We start from the raw sequence: 22,227 nt of genomic DNA on the forward strand, positions 1-22,227 counted from the left end.
TCATGAGTGATATGTCTAAGAAATGTCAGCAGGAAGTCTTCCGTTGTACATACAACGCATGAATAAAATATATTACTAACAATTTTAGAATCGTAATTTGTATCAAGTTGTCTGTCTTTTTGCAAGTTGTTGCACAGAGAAAAGTCTCTGAATAATTCATCACGTCCTTCTCCGAGTCCCTTAAGAAAAAAAAAAATCAGAGACACTGCAGATAATATTCTCTTAAGTGAAAAAACAATCTCATAAATTATCAAGTTAGATGGAGCCTGGGGTCCTATGGACTGAAGAAATCAATGTCCCGGAGGTGGGGATAGGGGAGGTGGTCACTCAGACTCTGAATCTTTGGTTGACAACTTTAGGAAACCACCTAGTCCAACTGTCAACTGCTCCCAAGTGCTGACAAGTTTGTTCCTACATCATCGACCAAACTGGTTCCCTTATTCCCTTCCCTGTGTGGTTCTTCCCCAGGGAGCATCAGGTGGCTGCCCCTGGTCCACACCCAGCTGCCTTTAAAGGTCTAAAGACAGCCCTGAGGTCTCCAAATGTTCTCCCCTTGGGTTAAATATTTCCATTTCTTTAGTTCCAGGAGTCAACTCTTTCAATGATCTCTTTAATATATTATGAACTAAAATGGAATTGGATAGCCTTTGCCACCCAATGCCCATGAAGACCATTGTCTTGACCAAAAAAGAAAAAGAAGCACAGAAGAAAAGAAAGATTATTCTCAGAGCACAGAGGTTAGCTCATTTGTATATGGCTCCAGGTGCCAATGCATATTTTAATAGATGTTTTCTGGTGATAACACTAAAACCTTGAATTTTTAAAGTGCCTTTCAGTGAAAGACCTGAATGTGTTCAAATGGAAAGCTTCCAGGGGGTAAACAGAAATGTGATGCCCCAAGGTGTTCTCAGGAGCTGGCAGCTCTGAGAAGAGAACTCTGGGAAGAGGAGGACCCTGCACTCCCACCCGCATTTGGAGCGGAGCTTGATGGACGCCTTCCTTTGCACAGAGCTTTCCAGAGAAAAAGTGGTCAGCCACACTCATGTGACAAAATACACTAGAAGGCCCCGTCTTTAATGATGAGAACAGAAAATAATAGTAGCCTTCATCACCAAGGGGTCATGCCCCTTGATGGCAAAAATGAAATCTTCTTTTTGGATGCTGCACATTTCTGATCATATGCAGCATCTGGACTGGAAGCTATTCACTAAGGACTGACTAAAATTACTATGGAAACTAACCATTTGTCAACTGTGGTTGCGTGCAGCAGAAGTGCCAGGAACCATTAAAAAAAAAAAAAAATCCAATAGACTTCTGGTCTCTGTCACTCAAATGAGGATCTGGGTGGAGAGTTTTCCAGTTGTGTAAGTGGTTCACAAAGGACAACTGGGCTACAGGCCACAAGGCCACGTTGCCTAGAAATTTCTTGGATGAAGTTAGAAGCCAGGATTTCTCTGAGATAAACTTCAAGGAGGGACACAGGGTAAGGGGTTTGCAGGAGGATCTGCAACACTGGTGAAGCCGAAGCCTCTCTCGGCCTCCGCTCAAGGTGGCCAAGCAGAGCAGGCACCTTCCACAGTGATTCTGCAGCATTTTCTTGGTGTTAAGGGATCTGTGGGTGGTGATTTCCATAAAGGAAGCCAGATGTGTACTGCAGCCAAGAAGTCTGATTATGCAAAAAGGGTGACATTCTACACAGCACTACACATGGGCCACATCTACCAACCCAGGAAGAAAACCAGTACTAAGCACCTGCTACGGGCAAACGCCGCAGTGCTGGCTGCTTGCAAGACGCAAATCTGCCTTCCCAGAATTGACAGTGTACTTAAGGAGATGACTGTGGGGTCCTAAGTCCTGTAGCTGTAGAAGGGGAGGTGGGCTCAGCAGAGTTCAGGGGCAACAGACTGGGCCATTTCTGGGGCAGGAGAATCCCCCTCTTCAACAGAACACACAGCTTGGAAAGACAAGAGGGAGGGCTTCTGTCTAACAGAAGAAGAGGGCTAACAGGGCAGTGGATGTCACAGCCAAATGACCTTCAGATCCATATGTTCACTTTATTAAGGAGAAGAAAAAAATTTTTTTTTTCTTTAAAATAAAGGGTCAGCTTACCTTTGGAGAATGGGTATGGTGTTATGCCAGAGAGAAAGCACAGAAATACTGGAGAGAAGGGTTCCTCCCAGGTGTGGCAGGACTAGAGTCACAGCAATGCTCTCTTCTGACCTGAAGGCTAAAACAGGGACCCCAACAAGAACTAGAAACACATCACGGCATGACTGTGGATGTGTCGAGGGTGTCTTCTGCAGGCTTGCTGGCATACGCCCCGGGTTCCACAGCTCCGTGCTCACGTGGTTTCCAATCTGAACAAGTTTCAGGCTGCTGCCGAGAAGCCATCCCTCTGCTCTGACAGGCTCTGCGGGTGTCCTCTTTCTCCCCTCCACCCAGTGTCGGGTGCAGGGCTCCCTACTGACAGGTGCTTCTGACCTGCACGGCTGTCGCCCAGCTGTGACCACTCAGCTCTCCCTCACCTGTTGGGACTCCACCCCAAAGTCCAAGCCACTGCCACATGCCTCCAAGAAGACTTGCAGATCCCCACACACATTTCCCCTCCTGAACAGGGAAGATGGCAGTCTTTCTGCACGCCTCAGCTCGCTCTCCAGCTCCCTGGGGAGAGGGACCCCATCTTCCACTTCCTGGCAGCTCTCGAAGGCCTCGGCGTAGCACCTGGTCGATGAGGAATCTTGGGTGTTTCACTCGTGCACATGTCACCAGGGTCCTTGGTTCCTCACCGGTGGCCCTCTCAAGGGCTGTTTGAGTGCCTCACAGCCAGGCAGCTGGCCCCAGAGCGAGCGATTCAAGAAAAAGAACGAGAGAAAGGCTACAGTGCTCTTGGCATCTCGTCTCTGAAGCCACACATGGTCACTGTCACCATTAGAAGCGAATCACTAAGTCCAGTCCCCAGGTCAGGGGATGAGAGGTGAGCTCTACCTCTTGAAGAGAGGAGTATAAAAGAATTTGCAAAAATATTTCCAAACCACAGTAGGGGAGCCTGAGACACGTGGGAGGAAGGATGTCAGCAGGTGACAGATGCCTACCTTCCTATCTTTATAATTATTTCACTTATTTGGTAGGGGAAACTTTTTGATGCAATATCATTTGAAGGTAGAGGAGCCAAGATTTAGGAGATTCAGTTTTTGTTTTTGTTTTTTTTTTCTTAGAGCTGTAGATATTTAGATTCCCCTGAAAAGACACCCTTGGCACCAAGAAGGGAAGGGCTCTTAGAACAGGCACAGAGTTGGTTAGACCCTGTGGGAGGCAGCTACTGACATGGCTCCCACAAGCCCCTGCTCCTGGTGCTATGGCTTTGCTTGGTCTCCCTGCGCGAGAGCTGGCCCTTTTGACTTGCTTCTGACCCAGGGAAGACGGCAAAAGTTAGGTGGGCCCCTCTGAGATGGGGTGTGGAGGGCTGTGTTTGCGGTGCTGCCGACATCTCCCTCGAGGCTGCCCTCTCAGCCTGAGTGCATCTAGGAAGCGGGCAAGGGGCCCATGAGGCCAGGAGCGGAGGGCTGCCTCTGGCCAACAGCCAGGAAGGAAGCAGGGGCTCGGTCTCACCACCAGGAACTGAGTCCTGCCAACACTCACAGCTGCCATCTTGGAAGCAGATCCTTCCCCAGTGGAGCCTTGAAATGCGGAGATTCCCAGGTGCAGACTGTGAGGGCCCCTCTACCACAGGCACCCAGCTAAGCTATGCGGGACTCCAGACCCTCAGGAACTAGGGGTGGGAGGGTGGTAGTTAAACGCTGTTGGGTTCAGTCACTAACCTGTGGGGTAATTTCTACACACAATGCATCAATTATTTACATTGTACATAGACTTAACACTGGAAATAGAGCTACAGTATTTGGCACTGAAAGAAATGGTCTAAGCATTGATAAAATAAAAAGTCCTACCTATTTTTTTTTCAGCACAAAACTATTCACTTAAGTCTATGCATTTCATAATGAAAATAGTTCCCCTTCATTTTAGCTCACATATACATAAGGACTTTCATGAAAGAGATATGCTTAAAATGGAAACTTACTGTTCTGCGGTGGTAGGCAGCCTCAACAACACCCCCTAATGTGCCCCCACCCATGGTATTCATGTTTTTATGCAACAGCCTCACCTTGGGCAAGTCGGGGAGAGGGCTTACTTCAAAAGCAGGAAACTCAGGTTGAGCCTCCTGAATGTGAGAATCCAAAGCCTGAAACTTTTTGAGTACCAAAAGAATATTCAGGAAGTTTTAGATTTTGGATTCCAGATTTTTGGATCAGGGATGCCCAACTGCTATGGGCTTTGCAAATATTACAAAATCTGAAAAACTCTGAAGTCTCCAACATCGTCTGGTTCCAAGCATTTTGGATAATACTCCACTGTATGACAAAAGCAATGGGGCTGTTTCTTTCTTAGATCAGGTCATGGAAGGATTCTGGATTTGGCCTGGAGTTTGCCCTCTGTTGCTTGCTCTGATGGAGGCCACACTGGGAGCTGCCCTGCGGCCAGGGAGGCCCCTGCCAAGAGACTGCAGGGAACTGAGTCCTGGGAATAGAAGACTTGGAAGTGAGGCCACCCCCATCAAGCTCTTAGATGACTACCCCACCCCTGACACTTTCATGGAGCCTGTCGAAAGCCCCAGGTAGCACCCAGTTGATTGAGGTCTGGATTCCAGGTCCAAAGCAACGGACATAATAAGCATCTCTTGTTTTCAGCTACTGCATTTCTTGGTAAGTGTTTGCAACATTCATACAAAATTGATGAAACTGTCCATGTAACTCACAAGTTTTATATGTTTTAAAACAGAAGGGGCTATTTTACAAGCCCCATATGCCTGTCAACCAAAGATATTATTTTCATTTAAAAAATAATAATAATAATACAATGCTTATATCCACAGGGAGTAGAACCTTGTAAGCCCCTGGCAGGAAGGCAGATGCAAGACCCAGTGCACCTGCACCCCACACAGACTGGGCGGAAGGGCCCAACGCTGACGAGGACTCTGGAGAGGGCCGTGCTTCTCTGCCCGTGCTGGAGGAATCTCTCTCCCTTCTGTTCCTGGAACTTCTTTAGGCTGCAATGGAGCTTTCGATCGTCAAGAGATCAGACAGTCTGGAGAGAAATGTTTTCCCCAAGGACCCGCGACTCAGGACACCTCAAAGGAAGCTCCTGAGGGAGAACGTTGGCTCAGAAACAGGTGGAGGTCTAAGGCCCCGGGGGGCCTGTGAGTCCTGGGATCTCCAGTCCCAGCCTGGCTTCAACTCTTCACCCAAGGAAAAGTAGTGGCATCCAGAACATGTCAGAAATGAGTGTCTTTTTCTTCACAAGACACCGGGAAATGCACGGAACAAAACAGTTCAGGGATTCTCACAGGTTGCTCCAAATGGATGTACAAGACACAGGGGTCTTAAGAGTCACTCTCTAAAGGGAAATATGTAGGGAATTTCAGAAGAGTGTGTGTGTGTGTGTATGCGTGTGTGTGTGTGTGTGTGTGTGTGTGTGTGTGTGGTGCTGGGGATTGAACCCAGGGCCTTGTGCATGCGAGGCAAGCACTCTACCAACTGAGCTATATCCCCAGCCCTCAGAGAAATGTCTTGTCTGGGGGAGGAGGCAGAGGTGCATGGAGAGAGGTGGCTTGGGCTTTCAGAAACATCACTCCTTCTAGACTTCATAATCCCCTTAGCACTTTGGGTTCAAAATGAATTCTGTCTGAACTGCCATGAGTAAGAAGTCACCCCACCCACTCCATCCCAATAAAAAAGGAGGTGAAGAACAGCAACACGGGAGGCAATTAAGAATTTCTTTCTCATAATTATGAAACAAAATTTCCAGAATGGAAAATGCATGTCTCTTTATTTTTTTTCTGTCTCTCCCTCTCACATCAGCAAGGGGGCTCCTGTTCCTACCAAATACTTTAAATACTTTGAGTTAGAAGCATCCCAGAGGGGGTTGAAATGGGATCCACACAACAGCTGGAGATCAATTTGTAAAAAATGTGTGGTTTCTGCTCCCTTCATATGGCAGATGAAGAGGGAGTGGTCAGAACTCAGTCAAACCTGAAGTTTCTTCTGTTGGGTGGCCTGGTCCTCTGTCTAGGACGTCAATCTCGGAGACCAGGCCTGGCTTCCAGTGATTCTCGTTACACCAAGGCAGTAGGAAGGAACCTACCACCTGAAGGTTGGTTCCCCAGCTGGCTGGTTCCCTCCCAGCTTGCTATCATTAGACACACAAGCAAATGAGTGCCTCTTCACTGCTCAGGATCTGAGACCCCAGGTCCTAAGGCCCAAAGGTGAGTCCCACCTCCACCCACACTCAACTTTATCACCTTGGGCATGGTATCCACCTCTCTGGGCCTCAGTTTCCACCTCTGTGATTACTGCACATGGAGGATTTCCTCCTTGTTCCTTTGGCTATTGTTATGGACTAACACAGCCCGGTGGCTTCAAACAATAGACATGTATTCTCTCGTGGTTCTGCAGCCCAACATCAGTCTTACCAGGACAAAAACAAGGACTGGCAGCAGGACTGTGCTTCCTCTGGAACCTCTGGGGAGAGTCCACTCCCGGTCTCTGCCAGCTTTGGTGGCTGGGCTGCTGCCAGAGCTGAGCCTGGGACTGCACTGCTCCACTCCCTGACTCCATGAATGTCCTGCCTCCAGCTCCTCTGTCTTCGCCTCAGCCTTTGAGGACACTGGGGGTGGCATTAAAGGGCCATCTGGATAATCCAGGATCATCAAAACCCTGAATTCAACAACATCTGCAAGATCCTTTTCCCTCAATAAGGCTACATTCACAGGTTCTAGGAACAAGGATATGAGGCCGCTTTTCAGCCTACCACATAGCTCCATGGCTTATTTTTGAGGACTAAATGAGAAAATATCTATGTGGCACACAGTGAGCATCTTGACGAGTTCTCCTTTGTGAGAGCACCTGCCCAGCAGTATGTGTGTAGAACGGGGCTGGGGGTGGGTCCGCACCCCTGTACATCATTTCCAGGAGGGAAGCAGAGACGCTCTATGTTGTTTCTGCCCAGGGAAAAATGCGAAGGGAGCACCCTCATCCGCACAGGCCAGATCAGTCAGTGGACTCTACCCTCCATCTTGGGACAGCTTGGGTACTTATTCCACAGATGATGACAAGTGTAAGTAGCTGTGATTTTTGCTACATACTCTTCCACTCTTCACTTCTGGGGAGTCTCCCTGCACAGGAGGTAGCAGAACGTCCCCTTGGGCTGGAGACCCACTACCATAGCGGGTCCAAGTTTGGCTTCTCTAACCAGCAAAAAAATCAAAGACCCCTTTGATTTTAAATTTCTTTCATTTTTAAAGAATGACTTGGGATCGGCAGACAGGCCTAAGGAGACAAGACCACAGCGACGTGTTTTGCAAACGTCTAAGCAGCCACAATACTTCGTTAGCATCTTTCAATATTCCCAGTCAAAATCTTCTAAAAGGTGTGTGTTATGTGCTTTAGTATGTCTGCAGAAACAGAATAAAGTGGGTTTTTTTTTGGGGGGATGGTTAACAATCATTGCCAAAGTAAATATTCTAAGTCAGACTTGTGGCATTAGGGTTCACTATTTATGACCTCAATGTGGAAATCACCATGGTTTTTTTAAGGCATCTAGAAAACACATCCACATCCTTCTGTCAATATTTTTGAAACTATGGAAAATGACTTGATTTTCAACTGCCATCCTATGAAGCTAACACTGAATGGACAAGGGATTAGCCAGGGTGGACAGAATTAATCACAACACCTACTGCGGGAAAGTTTGGTAATTGGTAAATAATAAGAGTCGGAGAAACCTACCCTCCACTCATGGGTGACCTCAGCCAATGCACATTTAGTGAGCTGGACTATGAGTCTCGAGTCTCGGGCTATCCCAGAAGTTCCAGAGGGAGGTGACTCTTAAAAGGCCCTGCAAATCACCCTGTGAAAAGTAACAGGAGCTGGGATTGGGGAATGGTTGTCACCCACCAGAGGACACAGAGGAGGCCACGTCAGCATCCGCTGGGGGATTCAAAGTAGGCAGGACTTGCCTAGGGTTTGAAGGGGCAATACTGCTTCACAGGTAGATAGTGGGCAGGGTGTCTTCAAGGTTCATTGTGAGCAAAAATACGGAGACGTGTCACATGGGGCGTATTTGAGAGACACGCATATGGGAGGAAGCTAAGGGAGAAATGAAGGTGGAGAGGTGGGTAGGGCCAAAACCACAGGGACCCCTGAAAGTCTCAGTAAACTGATAAAGCAGAAGACTGAAGACACAAGAGAGGACAAGGAGCTCACCTTAGTCACCTTAGTAGAGGTTCTTACAATACATATGGTATGGAAGAGTATTATTGGGAGATAGGCTGTAATTGGTTAGAGATGTATGCTGAAAAGTCTAGGGTAGCCACAGAAAAAAAAGGTGTAGCCATTTATTGTGGGTTGGATTGGGTCTCCCCAAAACATGTTCTGAAGTCCAAACTGCAGGTGTATATGAACGTGACCTTATTTGGAAATAGGGTCTCTGCAATGTGATCAAGTAAGATGAAGTCATGCAAGATTAGGGCGGCCCCTCAATCCAAACACTGTTTTTATAAGGAAAGCGAGACCCCGAGGCCACAGGCACACACAGAAGGAAGACAGCCAGGTGAAGACCGGCAGGAATGAGAGTAGGGAGCTACGAGCCAAGGACCACCAAGGACCACCAAGGACTGCGGGTAGTGAGCAGAAGTTGGGAAGAGGTGAGAAAGGATTCTTACTTGGAGCCTTCAAAGGGAGGCTTACAGCTTCACCTCGATTTCTGCCTATAGAAATGTGTGTGATTGCCAGGTGCGGTGGCGCATGCCTGTAATCTCAGTGACTCAGGGAGGCTGAGTCAGGAGGATCCCAAGTTCAAGGCCAAAAAGGTCTGGGGATATGGCTCAGTGTTTAAGTGCCCCTGGGTTCAATCCCCAGTACCCATCCCTCCCCCTTGAAAAAAGGTGTGTGATTAAATTTTTGTTGTTTTCAGACACACTGGTAATTTGCTATGACAGTCCCAGAAACTAATATAGCTAAAAAGTCAATTGCAAAGATAGAATAATTAAACATACTCAATTATCCCAAAAGAATGCAGGAATCAAAGAATTGAATGCAAACAGAAAGAAGATAGCTGACATTAAATGTGAATTCAATTGCATGTAAATTAATGACCATCTCATTGTAAAATGGCATAAAGTCCCCAATTAAATGGCAAGCACTGGGGCTGCAGGTATACCTCCAGTGGTGGAGCGTTTGCCTAACATGTGTGAGGCAAAGGATGTCACACTGAAAAGGCAAGGTTCAAACCACATGCTGTCTACATAAAATCCATGTTAAACTTAAAAGTAAAAGGATAGGAAGTTACATACCACATTAACATTAATCCAAAAAAGCTAGAATGGTGATATTAATACCAGATGGTAAATTTCAGAGCAAAATTAACTGAGGAAGGTTTTATTACCATGCAAAACCTGCTTTTTTCTTACATAAAAACGGAGATGACTATTTTCCAATTGTATTACACATTAATTATCACATATTTTCCACCAGCATTTGTTGAATATTTGTATTCTGCTAGACATATTAGGCTCTGAGTGTGATTTCTATAATGATGAGATTTTTAAAGTGTTCTCCTCTTTTTGCATCTGTGATTAGAAAGGTGCTTGACTGTTTTCCTTGAAAAAAGCAAATAGCACCAGTAACAAGAAGCAAATCCACATTGACAAAGCCTCAGGTGGTTAAGCCTTTTTTCCTCATTAATTCTTCCTACATTTTGTCTCCTACTAGAGACAAAAGCACCAGTAAACCGGCAGTAAGAAACGCACAACACGATGTCAGGATAAAACCCAGCAGTCTCCGTACAAAGATGCAAACATTTATTTTTTTCTCTTAAATTTATGTCTATAAGGTGTGTAGACAGATTTAACTCTTGGAGCAGCAAAAACAAGTAGAAAGTAAGATTTTCAAATGCTCCAAGCTCAAAAAGAAATATCTTTCAACATGGGCTTAAGCCCAGGAGCAAGCCTGGCAATCAATAAATATTTGATTGACTTCAATCATGTAACCTGGGGTAAGTTACTTAACCATTTCCTCATCAGAAAATAATAGTAACCCACTTAGGGCAGTTAAGATCATTTACTTTTAGAAATCTATTGGAAATCATTTCTTTGAATAAAGATGACAGCAAGTACTGGAACAAGTCAGCTTCAGGTACTCTTGTATGGGAACACTTCACATTTTCTGGGCAACTGAATATTTTCTTTTTATGTACTAAGGTTTCTTTTCAGTTTTTCTTCTTTTTTAAAAAACCAACATGTGTATAAGTATTTCTACATGTATTTTATTTTTCCCCCATGTATATAGATTTCACTTATTTATGCACTTAAATTTACTCTATGGGTGTTCCACAATAGCATACATAGAGACAAAGCTCTTCAGAAGAAATTGCCTTCTAATCTGGCTTCTACAGCTCCCAAAGACTTCCTGTGGAAGGCAATTTCTTCTGAAGTAGTCATAATTCACATCTAGCTCTACCTGGAGAAATGTCTTTCTTGACTTTTTGCCATAGTTGAAGGTATAGAATCAGAGCTTTATCTCATTTCAAAGAGTTTTACTTGGTTTGGAAACTGATATTTCTTTGTTCTTTTTCTCCCTGTAATAGTTCCATTTTTTTCCTGAGAATATTTCACACTCTCTTTGTTTTTGCCTTTTTTTAAACATTTATTTAAATTTACTTTTTATTTGTTCTAATTAGTTATACATGACAACAGAGTGCACTTCAATTCGTATTTTCAATACCTTGTTTTCTTAAACAGAGTAAATCATTACATTTCAACATTTTCACAATGAGGACAACACTGAGCCTGAATCCGTATATGTATACTACTGAGGTTCACAGCAATGGGTGTGTGAGTTATATAGGGCTCTTGCTCCTACACCAAATGGCCTTGTGCAATTTTGTTTCTGTACAGTCATTGAGCCTGCTCTCAATGGGCCTACCGTTACATGCCCTCCCATTTTCTGTTTCTGACATTTAACAAGGAAAAGCTCGCAAACCAGGCTGTTTTAGGAAGTGGACTTTGGGCCTTTTCTAGGGTGTGGTGGAGGGTGCATGGCTGCGGGGAAGCCCATACGACTGCAAGGTGTCTGGCACTGCCCAGTGTGGCTTCAGCATGGCGCCATGTTGCTCCATATCAACCTCTGTGGACAAGGTGGGCCTCACTCATTTCCTTTAGTTACTCTCAGATAACAAAGAGTTTTCTTGATACCACCAGAAAAAAGTCTTACATCACAGTAACTCATGTGCTTTAGTGTCTTACAGTTTCCCATTATATAAATAAGAAAATGAGTGGGGTTTTAGTGAAAGGGGAGAGAGAAGAGAGCCACATGGTGTTAAAAGATGCCAGGAAGCCAAGGAACACTGGCATCCTTCTGAACATTCAATTAGTCAATTTCAACTCTGCTACAAGGAAACTTTCCCCAAATTATATTTCATATAAATATGTTAAGCTTCATTTGCTTCACAGACATCTGTCTCCCTACAAAAGAAACAAGCAGATGACCACGTAACAGGCAAAATTTATAATGTGTCAGGTGCTAAATCAGGCACATTGTATTAAACATTTTACTGACTATAAACAAGAGCAGAAATTATAGATGTATGTAGCTCTGGAAATTGAATGAAAATAGCAGCATAATTCAATGCTAATTAGATGTCCATGGACAAAACAATCATTAACTCTTTAGCTGTAACTCCGAGGTAGTTAATGACTGTAACATTTTGCAAGTAACAAAAGTTATCTGAAAATACCTCATTGACTCATCAAGATCTATCTTTAAAATGCTAGCCCCATTCTGTGAAAATTACATGCACACACTAGCAATGACCTGCCACACATACTGTAACTGCAATCCAGTAAAACAAATATATGCCCTTTATCATTTAATGATCATATTTCTTCAGGAGAAACAAACAAGATGGTAAAATCGCCCCAATCTGCTTCCACTGGCCTCCCCAGCCCTCTTCTCCTACCACAGACTGTTTTCCTTTCTTTTCTTTAACATAGTCCATTTTATTGACCATTACTGCATTTACACAGGCCAGAGGAGGGGACGGCCTAGGCTTGCAGACTTCTGGGGGCTTCAGGTTAAGGATGAGTTCCTAGGGCCTTGTGGCAGAGAGGGAGCCTGGCTTTGACCCACCCTCACCCCCAGGCCTCCAAGGGAGGCCCAGAAGTTGAGTAGCATTGTTTGCTAACCCCTCCTCTCACAGAGCCTAGGTGCCCTGGCTACTAGGGCGGCCAGCTCCCCAGGTACTGTGAAGAGGAAGAATGAAGGGAATGCACCCAGGGGTCCAGAGGTGCAGAAGCCATGGGGTGGAGCTGGTTCCAGGACTGCCCTATTGTGCCAGCGGCTGCTGGGTGACAGCCTCTACCTGGAATGCATCTGGCCTGCAGAGAAGATGTTATCAGGCCGAGCTAGCTAGTGTTTGGCTTTTATGGGTGGTGTGTTTTGTCACCTGAGGTGGTAGTTTAGTGGGGTGGAGATGGGGTGGAACAGAGGTCACTGGGAGGAGAACTCCAGCATGACATGACAGGTCCCTCACATCTAGTACTAGGTCAAGTGTCCCAGCCAGGGCCACACCAGCAGCCAGAAGGAACTGGAGGCTGGGCTTGCTCAGCACAGCTATGGTTACCTGGAAGAGCCGAAGGGAGATTCTGCTCATCTCCCTTCCCTTCATGCCCAGGGGCCAGTGTGGAGCCAGGCTGGTGCAGTTCACGAAGGCCTTGTGGGCCTCCTCTGGATCCTCTCTCTGGTCTTCAGATTCAGGTCCAGGGCTTCATCCCGGGCTGGTAGAACTGCCTGAACTGCTGGCCACTGTGCCTGTGCTCGGGCCTTCAGTGCCCACTGGGCACCTTCTTCAGCATGGGGCCTCCCAATAGGTCCCCCACGTGGGGGTCTGCATGGGCCACCGGCAGTTCTGCTCATTCTGCCCCTCAGAGTGGATCTGCTCCATGTCTTTCTGGACAGCCTCGGAGCACTCCACCAGCTCCCCATGTCCTGGGTCAGCACCTCTTTCTGGTGCAGCTCCATGAGGAAGCACAAAGGGGAGAAGGCTGGGCGGGGGTCCTCGTCGTGGTCCATTCCTGCTCAAGGGCCGAGCAAGTGATGTCAAATGCAGTTGTAGAAGCTTAAATGGCCCCTCCTACCGCTGCCTTTCAAGCTGTCCTGGACACACTGGGTGTTTTCTGCCTGCCCATGTGCTTCCTTGGTCCTTGTTTAAGGAGCTTGGAGAGGTCCTCCATTCTGGTAGGATTGTCCCTTTCTGGGGCCTCAGAGTCCTTTTTCTCAGACTTGTTTGTACTCCCACGGAGGTCTCCACCTCTGCTGACACTGTTGTCCAGTGGCTCTTGCTGCCCTCGCTCTGGTCCAGGCGTGGGCCATGTGTCCTCTGCACACTGGTCAGCACAACAGTCAGCTGCTCCCTTAGGCACTGCAGCTGATGAGCTGGGCGGGTGGCCTCCACGGGCTCTCCTAGGGAATCCTGCAGAGCTCCCACACTTCCAACACCAGCCCCTCCCTGAATGCTCTGCACCACCCCACCCGCCCCCTTGGTCGACAGTGTCTCCTCCTCCAAGTCTTACTGTGGCATCTCTCCAGGCCCTTCCAAATTGCCATCTTTGCACAGAAAGAATCGCCCCCTGCACGGTTCTCAGCACAGTCCTGCGTCCCTCAACCAGGGGGATATGTTCTAAGAAATGTGTTGTTAGGAGATTTGCTTCTTGTGCAAACATCAGCGAGTGTGCACAGCCTGCCACAGACCTGGGCTATTATGGCTCCTAGGACCATAATAAACAAAACAACACAGATTAAATCTAGCACAAGAGAAATGATTCACCGAGAGACACGGTAAACAAGAGACCCACGAGGCTGCTGCCAGTGACCTTGTAAAACATGTACGTGTTGCAGTAGTACAAAAAACAATAAGAATCATACTAAGTACATAAAGCAGTGACATGGCTCCTTATCACGATCAAGTATTATGGATGTGCTATTCTCTTATAGGACTCTTTGGGCCACATCCCCCGACTATATGTCCACAGAAACTAGCACAAAGCTTCTGCACATAATGGTGCCACCACACAGAGCCTGAGTAAATTAGTTGCCAACCATACCATGGAAATCCTAGGCCTAAAGACAAGACCAGAAAAAGATCCTATTTTTAACCTTAACACAGTACAGTTCCTGTGGCCTCTCTACAATAATTTAAAGCTAGGGAAAAAAAAATTTAGCTTGGTCTGCTTTGTATAAACTTTGGAAATGTGAAATAGGAAGTTTTAAAGGCGTGAAATGGCTTTCCCTGTGGCTTCATATAGAATCTGAACTGCCTGCGTTGAGCTCAGGACCTCTGTGAATGCTGGTACCACCCCACTGTGGGATCCACCTGCTGGCTTCCTGTGCAAACATCACAGAGTGTGCACAGCCTGCCACACTGGCCTTTGTCAGTCTCACTTGGAATAAGTGTGGCCAAACTATCGATAAAAATTCTGCTGTAGCCCCCCCCCCCCGCCCCAGACATTTGAAGGGCTTACGGAGGCTGAGGGCCTTGACCTTTCCCTGATCACCCAGAGGCCAGCACTGATGCACAATCTTAACCGTCTCAGAAAGTTTTACACGATGCCACTGCACATTTTTGCAGGGCTCATACTGCCAGGCAACCTCCAGAACCTAGATGGTGGGATCAAGTGGCGATATTTTTACTGCTTTTCAGCGGCCACCTCCACGGGCTGCTGTGGGCACTAGTCTGGGGCAGGCGCTGGGGTTCTCATGTACTCCCCAGCACGGTGAGTAGCGGATGGAAGCTGCTCTGTGCGGCACACATGTCCCTACTCGCAGAGCTGCACAGTCATCTGCTGCCTCTGGATCCGCCTTTGTTTGGAGGGTGGGAAACACTCTTCTTTCACATTCAAACCCAGAAGGGCAAACCCAACTTGGAGCCCCAATCAGCTGCTCTTAGCTACAGAAGTCGATATAAGTCACAGAGGAATAATAATAATGATGATGATGATGATAATAATAATAATAATAATAATAATGCCTCCAAAATCTTCTGCCTTCCTTCTCTCTGCAAGGCCCCTCAGTCCTTTTTAAAGAACGCCAGAGACAAGGCACAAGATAGGGGACCGGCACTTTCCACAAGACCTTCTTCTGGACTGACATCTGCAGCCAACGTGGCTTATTATCTCTGCTGTGGAAAAACAGCAAAGAACAGATAAAAATCTAGTTTCTACAAACCCTCACTCTCACATCTTTGTTCAGCAACTTCCTCACTAGAGCTCCCGCGAAGCAGATGGACTCACCTGAGAGTCTGTGCTAACCCTTGCCCTGCCCTGTAACCTGCATGACAAAGACCAGTGGGCACAAGTGGGAACCACTAGGGAGGGACGGCCACTTCCTACCTCTGAAGGGTTTCCCCAGACACCTGCACACTGTGACAGTGGGGCACGGAGTGCGCTCCATCTTCTCAGCTGAGAAATCAGAGGGTCCAAGGCACAGAGAGATACATCAGAAACCATATGTTTAAGTAGCAGGTTTAGAGACCAAACCATGATCCCCGACTCCCACGGACCAGGCACTTCCCGTATGCCATAAGGGTCACTCTTCACAGGGGAGGTCTGTCATCTCTCTTGTAGACAGAGATGCAGAGAAGTGAAGGACCCAAAGATGGGGGAGAGGGCGATGGCAGTGGCACAGGACCTACAGGACTGTCCAGCCCAGGTTCCAGATTGCAGACGGTGAAGTGTCTGCAGAATCCGTCGCTCTGCCTCTGGTCCCACTGTCTCTCCACGAGGCCACCTTAGACCAGCAAAGTGCTGTGGCACCTGGGGCTATGGGACCCCTGGAGAGACCCTGCTCTGGGGCTGTTTCTAACCGCAGCCCCTCCACTGCTACCACCCACCCTGCCCACTGCTCTGGGCTATTTATGAGACAGTCCCTGCTCTCGGGAGACCTCTGTCTGTGGGTTATGCATTCCCCTCCGAGAAGCAGACCCAGCACAGGCTGTCCCCCTCGGCGCCCAGCCCCACTCAGTCAGCTGCACCCCCCCTCTGCCCCCTCACCGCCAGTCAGGGCTCCTGGCTCCTGCTGAGCGGCTCTGTGCTGAATGTTACCCTTTGTCTCAGAAGCCCTGGGCTGGCTCCGAAGGCTGGAAAGCCTGAACAACAAGGATGAATCAGAGTATTTATTTTTGAGGTTTTTCTCCAAGCTGCCTCTTCATCAGCTCTTAAATAGCAGCATTCAAGCTGCCACAGATACTTCCAGAAGTTTGCTGGCCTGGGGTTCCCAGGGGGTAGAACTTCGCCTTCCCAGCAACAAATGCAACAGCTCCACAGCACCCGCCCCCCCACGACTGGATTTCTCCAAGAGACGGGTGGCCTACATGTTTAAATTGATTGATTTTTTAAATTGTTTTCAAATCCCTCAGGTTGCATGAGCAATGCTGGATTTCTATTTCTAAGCGTGGTGACCTTTTCTAAAACTGTTTTATGCTTTTCACTCTTCCTTAATTGGTGCCACCTAAGACTGCCTCGGAGCCCGCTGCTTAATCCAGGACGTGGAAACTCAAACCTGAATCAGAAGACCCACAGTGTGGTTTTTCCCGATGTCAGATTTTTTCATCTGAAAGTTAACCATTCTTATTCACATTGGAAGCTTAAAACAATCCGCCTCGAAGAAGAGAAAGGCAAGAATCATGCACAAATCAGTAACTTGTTCTCTCTTGGTACATCATTTGACTGCCTTTAATAGAACAGAAAGGTACTTTTTGCCTAAAGCACTGGTTTATACCTGCACCTACACTACTTGACTGGAAGCACTCAAGACTGCAAAGAAGCTTTAAAAAAAAAAAAAAAAGCCAGCAACAGTGAATTTCAGGCTGTTACACAGAAATACAATAGATGAAACCGAGTCTCCAATTACACTTATCCTAGTACATTTGCATGTGAGCAGATGAGCATGGAGGGGGTCAGGAGAGGGGCCTGTTCTCTCCATGACAGTTCGGAAGGGCCAGGTCTAGAAGTGCATGTGCCGTGTGCCTGGGCCTGGATGAGGGTCTCAGGAGGGACTCTGACAGTATGCACTGGCTGCAGGGCTGTGCTGCTCCCCAGGGGCAGCCCTCATGGGTCCTTTGGGCCCATGACACTGTCAAGAAATCTGCTCACTGGAATGCTTTCTGGCTAAATGCAGAACTTTTTTTCATTATGGTGCCCATTCCAATTAAATAAGGCCATCCTGATGACCCCAATGTCATTGGTGCCCACAAATGGACCAGAAGGGGATTGCCAACGATGAATGGGACCGAAAAAATAAAAGCACCATCACTTACTATCTGCTAAACATTCTAATCTGATGCTTTAGTTCTGCTCATTATTTAGCCCTCATAAGGCAAACCCAAAGGATTAGTAATTCCCTCACTTTGCAGAGGAGGAAAACTAAGCCTCAGAGAGGTTGAATAAGTCTGAAAGATGCATAGGTTGGGTTCCAAAGTCATGTTCTTTGCCATGATCTCCAGATTGGCTCTGGGCTTTCACTTCTCCTAAAATAAAGTCTTCAATGACATCAACAAAATAAAGAGGCACCACACAGAGATACCTCTTAACTGAAATATAAAAGACTGAGAGCCTCAGAAGTGGGGAAATAGAGAAAACTTTGTTCAGGGAAATTTCTGCACTTTTCTATAGCAAAGGTGGGATGGGAAGACAGCAAATTTTAAATGCTAAGTCCTGTCAGAACTAGGTCTCATGACTTTTCTCATGACATGCCATGTGAGTCTGAATGGCATTTGGAACAGAGAAAACCTGTCCATATGAAATCTTCCCAGCAACATGACTTACATGATATATGCAATCTCAAGAATCCCAACAACAGACCTGAGGGACCAGCATCCAGCCTTGGGATTTCACAAGGTAATCGGTTCTTAACCCACCTCCTGAAGGCCATCCTAGGAGCAGCTGGCCCACAGGTTTAGAGTTCACACGTCTTTACTTTCTCTCTGATTCTTATCTGCAAGGTTCCACTCCTTGCTGCCCTAAATAATTTTCACCATAAATTACAACAATAACTTACTTTTGTTGTAGGGGGCACTAGAAAATTATAATTCTCAAAAGGAAAAAAGGAATTTGAGAATCCTGTAGATTTTTGCCATTTCTGACAGTGGGCAAGCATGAGTCCTCTGTATCTCGGTGCATGTCAAACTGCTGTGAGTAAAAGCAGCTTTAGGAGCATTGGGGGGGGAGGGGGTTGCTTCCCTGCAACGGCAAGAATGAATGACTGAAACCTACACCAGAGATCCTGACCATTATCTGGGGAGAGCTACAGAAAGACAGCCAGGGTTCAGGTACCAAAGGGGTTAGAGGGTTCTAGAGGTTGGCTCTTCCAGGGCAGCTCCCAGCATGCCCAGCACTCAGCTCAGGGCATGCTCAATATAATATATACAGGAAGACAGAGGAACTGACAGGTGCTGGGCAACCACATCCTCTCTCTGAATCTGCCCAGCATCCACAGGAATCTCCCACATAATCCACTGCAGGAAACTGTAATTCCCACGGGGGAAGAGCAGATGGAGCCTGTCTTGTTAGCCCTGGCTACTAATAACAATGATAATAATAGCAGTCACCACTGCCATTTATAGCTGCTGTTGCTGTCACTGGTGATGATGGTGACATCGACATCAGCATCCCTGTTGTACAGTCCCGAGGGGACAAGTAAGAAGTTGCCCAAGGTCACAAATTCAGGAAGGGGAGAAGCCAGGGTTCAACCCAGTCCTTCCGACTCTGAAGCTAACTATGTTTATGCTGCACTAATCCCATTTCAGATATTTTAATTTGCATCGTCCTTCTTTTCCCAGAGTGCATAATCTAATACACATGTGACCTCATAAAGCCTTTCCTGGTGAGTTTTGTTTTCTGATCTGGTGTGTTTCTCTGAACGAGCCCTCTTTGATCAGGGATGGCTCCAGCCAGACACCATGCTGAACTCAGATGGTCTGAATGGGACAATGCAGCAGGAAGGTTCTAGCACCCAGCTCACATCCCTCATGCATCCCACAGCACTGCAGTGCTGCCTTCCGAGGTCAGGGTTGGCAACTGGGTGATGGGACTCCCAATGCCGGGCTGGGAAAGCAGAGCGTACGCAAGAAAAAAAAGCAATGAGTCAAACCCCAGGTAAGGCACAGAAATTATGAGTGCATAAATATCAGAAGGCAGAAGCGAACAGCCACCCAAGGTCCAGGCAGGTAATTAATAACCAAAGGAGTCAGAAGGGAACAAAATAAATGTCAGCCACCCCCCATGTTCTAGGCCCGGCACTGTTCCACACAGGTTTTCACTTTTATTTCAAATGTAAGCATCGACTGTAACAGAAAGTGAGTCAGGAAACTGGAGGAACAACCCCATGGCTACTTGGGCTCCTCCTCTTTAGAAGGAAGGGAATATTCTAGAAGACCTTATGGTCTCACAAGGCTCAGTGATCCTGTAACTGTTTTCCTTGTTGTTGAGAGATCAGAGATGGCAACCAAGTAGTGAGGAGGTAACACTGGAATTGAGGAGGGAGGGACAAAGCCAACAGTTGGTAGGCACCAGTCATGCAGAAAAGGTGTCTGAAGCTCGGGGAGTTTGTAGACCCTCCTCAAGAGCCATGGTGTGTACCTCCTGCTCTGGTGAGAAGGCCAACCCCCAGTAAGGTGGCTCAGCACAGATCTACCGGGGACACCTGCCAGAGGTAGAGGCCTGTTGGGAAAGGGGTGAGGGCACTTGGGTCCAACATGGAGTATGCTCAAGAAGTAGCCCTGCCTGTTTATGCTTCAAGAATTATTCCTCAAGACACCAGCATATTTCCTTTTCTGCCACGTGCCAGCTTGCGGTGAGAACCCCTGGCCTGATGGACATGGAGATCAACAGATGGCCTATTTTCACTCAAGAATATCTTAAGTAGGACTCACCCTTCCCGAGTTTTCTCCATCTGGCAAAATATGAGACATGTAAGACAAGCGTAGAGAGAGGCAGTGAAGAGCTGTCAGTTCACAAAACTAACTTCAGGTGATCGACTCTGCCTGACCCTTAGCAAATCCTGAATGACTGGGGAGACCTACAGTCTCTAAAGGTGACCGTGGTGCAACCTCAGAGTTCGGGATGATTCTAGAGACTAATTCACTTAAAGTGCTGGGAACGGTGCGGGGTATTTACTAGGTATGGAGTAATTAATTATCCATGACTCCATTATCATCGGGGCTGCTGCTGGTGTGAGCAAGGTGGTAGGGAAGCCCTCTTGACACTCGAGTCCACCAACGGGAAAATACATGCCAATCAGAATTGTCTGGATGGATCCATCAATACAGGACACTAGGCCTGCCCCAAGCAAGTCTGCTTTATATCATTGTTGGTAGGAAATGAAATTGGTGTGGCCTTAAAACTACTCGTCCATCTTCCTCATGCCAGAAGTTTATTATTCTAGTCCCAAAGTTCAGACAGATCAACCTATGACTTTTAACAGTCGGCACGCAAAACCCAAGAGGAAGCAAGACATTTAAGGATAAAAAGCAACCTTCCCCAGATATGCGAGAGAAGTGACAACCAACAATGGCATCTTTCTCCTAAGCCAGAGGCCCCCATTCTGCCCATTAAGAAGAACTGGGTCACTGCGTGGTTCCCATCCAAGGGGAATATGCAAACATGAAATTCTGTCGCTGTTACGAAACCGTGGTCAGCCTCACTGGGGAAGAAAGTGGTGAAGGTCAAGGTAATCAAAGCTCATCATTTTCAAATGGGGGAAGCGTCTGGGAAAGGTCACGATCTTCATATTGCCTCTCAATGATGGAAAAATAGACTGAATAGGGAGAGCTCCACCTTCCCCTCCTCTAAGATGTAGTGCTCAATAAATACTCGTTGCCTTTGAGCAAGAAAGGATGGGCTCCCGCTCCCAGGAGTCCAGCAACAATCAGACAACTTGTTTAAATGTCAGAGAAGCCGGCTGCCCACACCACCCTTTCCAAGGCCCTCTACGATGGAGCAGCAGCAGAAAGAAGCCTGAGCTCCCTGGAGTGGACATGAGGAAAAGGGTGTCCCAGGCCAGGGTGGGCGGCAACATGCAGAATCACCTCTGGACCTTCCCCGGCTGCTTCTGACTAACCTACCAGGCAACAAATTAAAGCCTTCGATGGGAAAACTGATGGGCAAGACTGTCTCTAAATCAAGAACCCACAGCAGAAGGCTGACTCTTAAAACAGGCCTCATTTGCCGGGCCAAATGAAGAATTAATTATAAACCCAGTGCTCAGCATGCCAGCTCCTGGCTTGGATGTGATTTGCTTCCAGATGCATGGCCCTAATAATTAGTACGAAGTGACCAGCGGGACAGAGCAGGCCAATACAGAGCCCCAGAGGGGAAGCGGCGAACGGATCTGGGCCACGGTCTGTTGCCTCGTGAAGGACAGAAAAAAGCCAGCGATAGCTGGAATGAGGGGGGATCTGGGTACAGAGGAAGTATCCCTTCTCTTGGGCAAGCCATGTGCATGCACTCCCTGGGTAAGAGAAGGGGTGGCAGGGGAAAGAAAGCCAATTCCAGGAAATTAAAAAAAAAGCCCAGGACTTTTCCTGCAAGTTGATGGGCATCCCTTCAGGTTTCACTTGGTCAGAGAGAGAGAGAGAAGAGGAATCAAAAGGGCATCATCTGCAAGAGGCGTCACAGAAACCTCCAACGTAGCATGTTTACTCCCTAAAATTCACTTTGGAATGACTGCAGAGCTGCTGACTGCGGTGAGGTCAAAATTGCACTCTAGTGCTTTCTGGACGTGGGCTCTCCTTCACTGAGGAGGGAATCCTGTTCTGGGCCAAGAAAGCACCATTCCAGCCCAGCTATGCTGTGCGCAACCAGTTCCACAGGGAAGGGTGGTTCTGCTGCAGGGAGGAAACCCAGGCTTGCGCCCTCTTAAGCTACATCTCACACACACACACACACACACACACACACACACACACACACACACACACCTCGCCCCAGTATTCAGCCGAGGGAGCTCAGTGACTGGTCCATGACCACAGCAATTGGTGGCAAGGCCAGATCACTAGCAGAGAGAAGGGCAAGAACCTGAGTCCAAGCCAGTCCTCAGAGCAGGGTTTTATCCCATGCAAACAGGA

The 22,227-nt window shown here is 47.3% G+C and overlaps 1 protein-coding gene and 1 pseudogene across 2 annotated transcripts in view; both read right to left on the bottom strand.

Annotated features, from left to right (window-relative positions):
• Prkca (protein kinase C alpha) overlaps nucleotides 1-22,227 on the bottom strand; it is a 395,759-nt gene that overhangs the window by 194,704 nt on the left and 178,828 nt on the right. The gene's annotated exons all lie outside the window — the stretch shown is intronic.
• LOC113195212 (heme oxygenase 2 pseudogene) lies at nucleotides 1,756-13,425 on the bottom strand (annotated as a pseudogene).

Source organism: Urocitellus parryii, chromosome 7 (genome assembly GCF_045843805.1).
Source record: "Urocitellus parryii isolate mUroPar1 chromosome 7, mUroPar1.hap1, whole genome shotgun sequence".
Classification (NCBI taxonomy): Eukaryota; Metazoa; Chordata; class Mammalia; order Rodentia; family Sciuridae; genus Urocitellus; species Urocitellus parryii.